The sequence below is a fragment of the Trachymyrmex cornetzi genome, unplaced genomic scaffold (genome assembly GCF_001594075.2).
Source record: "Trachymyrmex cornetzi isolate Tcor2-1 unplaced genomic scaffold, Tcor1.1 scaffold186, whole genome shotgun sequence".
Classification (NCBI taxonomy): Eukaryota; Metazoa; Arthropoda; class Insecta; order Hymenoptera; family Formicidae; genus Trachymyrmex; species Trachymyrmex cornetzi.
In genome coordinates this window covers 32727-36487 of record NW_017296484.1, presented here as the reverse complement: position 1 = coordinate 36487, position 3761 = coordinate 32727, and the positions used below count along the sequence as shown (strand labels likewise).

General features: G+C 32.4%; 1 pseudogene; it reads left to right on the top strand.

The window, feature by feature from the left end:
• LOC108759446 (testis-expressed sequence 10 protein-like) overlaps positions 1-1681 on the top strand; it is a 37428-nt pseudogene extending 35747 nt beyond the window's left edge.
• Positions 1682-3761: the final 2080 nt, after the last annotated feature.

Genomic DNA, 3761 nt, shown 5'->3' with positions numbered 1-3761 from the left:
GGACAAAAGGATAAATTAAAAGAGAGAGAGAGAGAGAGAGAGAGAGAGAGAGAGAGAAGAAAAGAAAGTTACGAAGACAATTTATAATATTAATTACATTCAATAAATGAGACATATATTATTAAAAAAAAATTTATTCATATTTATAAAATATATTTATAAAATTAAATGAAATTATAAAATCAAACAACAACGAAACATAACAATATGTTTTAAATACAATATTTTAAAACATAAAACAATTTTCTTTGTGACTTTGCAGACTTCAACATATACTTAGTCTCTAGAACATATTTGTAAAATTCTTGACAAGTAAATGAATAATTTAACTTAATTTGTGCTTCTGATTTTACATGTTCTATAAGTAATCTATTACTGTTATCACTCCAGGTATTATTACATTATCAACCTCGAGGAGGTGAAGAGACTAAATTCAACAATTACCGAATGTTGTTGCCTTGCATTAACATAATTCTTTAATGCGTTAATAATTGTACGTATATTATTATGTAACTTGTAATATATTTCCAGGATTTATTAACACGTTTTCGGCATTACAATTCAACTGTGAGACAAGATGCTTTGAAACATTTAAAAGACATCTTGTTACAAAATCCTCCAAAATCTTTACATTCACGATTGAATTCTCTGTTACATCGCAACTTTATCTTTTGATAAAAAGAAAGAAATACGTATACAAATTCATTTCATGCACTTAATTTTATTCTTGGCCTTATATCAAATAAACAGTTGACACCTTTGCGTGAAATTATAATATCGTATCTGAGCTGTGCAATGACACATATTGATCCACGTGTGAAAGAAGAGATTCTCTACTTTTCTTAGATGTGTTTGTACAAAATTGTAGGAGTGCATTGGCGAAAGATAGTCATAAAATATCTAATTTTTTGGGTATGATATGCAGGTTACATAATGAAGGTAGCTCTGTGGCACAATTAATGACAACGTTACATTCCAAAAGTACATAAAATGGAGAATTAAAGTTCTGGAACGTCTAGCTAATTTATTTACCTCTATTATTAACTACAGGAAACTTTGTATAGGTACACGGTCGATTATGTCTCCGTGAAAACAAAAAATATACCAGATTTATTCCAGTTTATAGCGATAGTGCGACTCAATATTGTGAAATTAATCATGACGAAGATATGATCTCGATAGATAATCGTGAGAAAAAAACCTTACCTATAGAAGAATTTGTAAAATATGTAAATTGATTGATGCCACTAGTGTCTGATATTTGGCTCGAAGTATATCCAGATGAGAAAGTTGAGAGTTACACAGAGATTACAATTTTGAACGGAACAGCTGTATTATTAAAAAGTATCATTGTGTAATCGATTGTGGAATACATTGATACGTTGGATCAGGATGATTATAACGTCAAACGTATGAAGCATTTAAAGATACGTTTCATGATGCATGTATGAAAAATTTCCTATCGAGGTTTCCTTATGGTAAAGTAAAGTCTCCTATTAAAAAATCCAGAAAACGTCAAAAAGATTTTTCTCAAATGGAATTTACGGAAGGATGTTTGGAATAAAATTTGGGACTTTGTCAAATCCAGGTATGGTTTACATCTCTGTTTAACTGCAACGAACAATTTCCCAAGTCTGTCAGGAGAGATTACATATCCATTCTGAAGTATTTAGATGGTTAATTATTATTATTATGTAATAAACACAAGTAGTATTATTATCTAATTACACTACGCGCAGAAATTAAAGCATCACCTCTCACACCTTCGAAAAATGGGTAAACTTCAAAGGAGTGTAACTTCTACAAAAATGGTCAAAATGAGAATTTAATAGAAGCATTTTGTAGCTTGAAATCTCTATTTTCCAAATCTGTATAATGAAATAACAATTCGGCAGATTTTTACGGAACTACATAATAAAGAAAGATCCGTAAAATTTCAAAATTTTTTGTAAACTTTGCACAGTTTCACGCCGTGAGTGAGAAATCGGGCACAAATACAATTCACAGCTTTCAAAAGCGAGATCCTTTAGGGTAACTCCGGTATACATATACGCCGCGCTGGGATTTACGCCGCGGAAGTCAGAAAAAGTAGAAGGAGTGGGAGTAATTTTCTCGCAACTACTCTGTTATGCCTTTATGTTATATTAGTATTGAGTTATAATTTCAGCCTCTTACTGTTAATATTAATGAAATTATTGTGAGTTGAATCGATTTGTCACTGTGTGTGTAACGAGTAGCATCATCATAAATTATAATCTACATAAAACTATTATTTTATCGGCGCGCCGATGAGCCCGGACCTCAACCTGATTGAACATGTCTGGGATATGCTTGAGCGTTGATTGCGACATTATCTACGAAAATACAATCATTAGAACAATAGAAGCACTCCGTCAAGTTTGGCATCAAATTCCGCAAGCAGCGATCCGGCGGTGCATAAACATGCAACAACGTTTAAGAGACGTAATTTATAATAGAGGCAGCAATATCTCATATTAAAATTTAATTTTTTTATTTACATACACGCGCGCGCGCACACGTACACGCACACAACACAAGAAGCGTAAATCCGACTGTGCAACCTCCACGTGGTATGCTTCGGATAACGCTAATGCCAGCGGTGTGATATAATGCATGCTGCGATATAAGATTAAATTAAAATCAGCAAATGTCGTCTTGCCCAAAATCATAACTTCGAACATGAAGGACATTAGTTTAAAAATGTTGCAACTGTTTTGTATAAGTCTCGTTGAAATCAGTAGACCCTAAAGTTATGTTAATATCATAGGGTTTCTCTCTCTTTTTGATTTAGTCTCGTTGAAATCAGTAGACCCTAAAGTGTAAAATTATGTTAATATCATAGGGTTTCTCTCTCTTTTTGATCAGAATAGATCGGGTTGAATAGAAACAGATAATTGTCTCAGTTTTCAACTTTACCTTCCACTTAAGTTTTTACATAAAAAACTTATCTGTGTCTAAAAATTGATAAAAGCATCTTAAAGAGAAAACTTTGAACTTTTTTTGATTTTTTTAAAAATGCTGTACGTCACTGCATTCGTCTTTTATGAGCAGTCAAAGTCAAAGGTACCATTTTTACTTCAATGTTGAATAACTCGGTAAAAAAAATCGTACAGAGGTAAAAAAAAAGTAAATTAAATGTAACGAATCACGTTTTCGAAAGCTGTGAATTGTATTTGTGCCCGACTTCTCATTCACGGCATGAAACTGTGCAAAGTTTACAAAAAATTTTGAGATTTTACGGATCTTCCTTTATAATTATGTAGTTCCGTAAAAATCATCACGCGAATCGTTATTTCATTATACAGATTTGGAAAATAGAGATTTCAAGCTACATGATGCTTTTTTTTAAATTTCATTTTGACCATTTTTGTAGAAGTTACACTCCTTTGAAGTTTACCCATTTTTCGAAGGTGTGGGAGATGATGCTTTAATTTTGCTATTTAAAAACACATTTTTTTCTATCCTATCAAACATTCTCAGTAAACAGTACTTCCATATAGACCGATAATTGAAAGAGCCATGGATTGCATTTGTCGATCGAAAATAGTTATGGTATTGGGCGTATTGCGATTCTCTATCTTTCGCTTCTCGTTATTTAACAACCACTTCTCCCAGAGGCGAAAGGAGAATCGAGTATTAACTGTTTGCCAATTTCTGGCGTGATTTAAGACCGACGACTTGTTTACTACTGGGAAATCAGAAAAGTTACCGTTATAAAGTCATCGTGGCTCAGCTATACG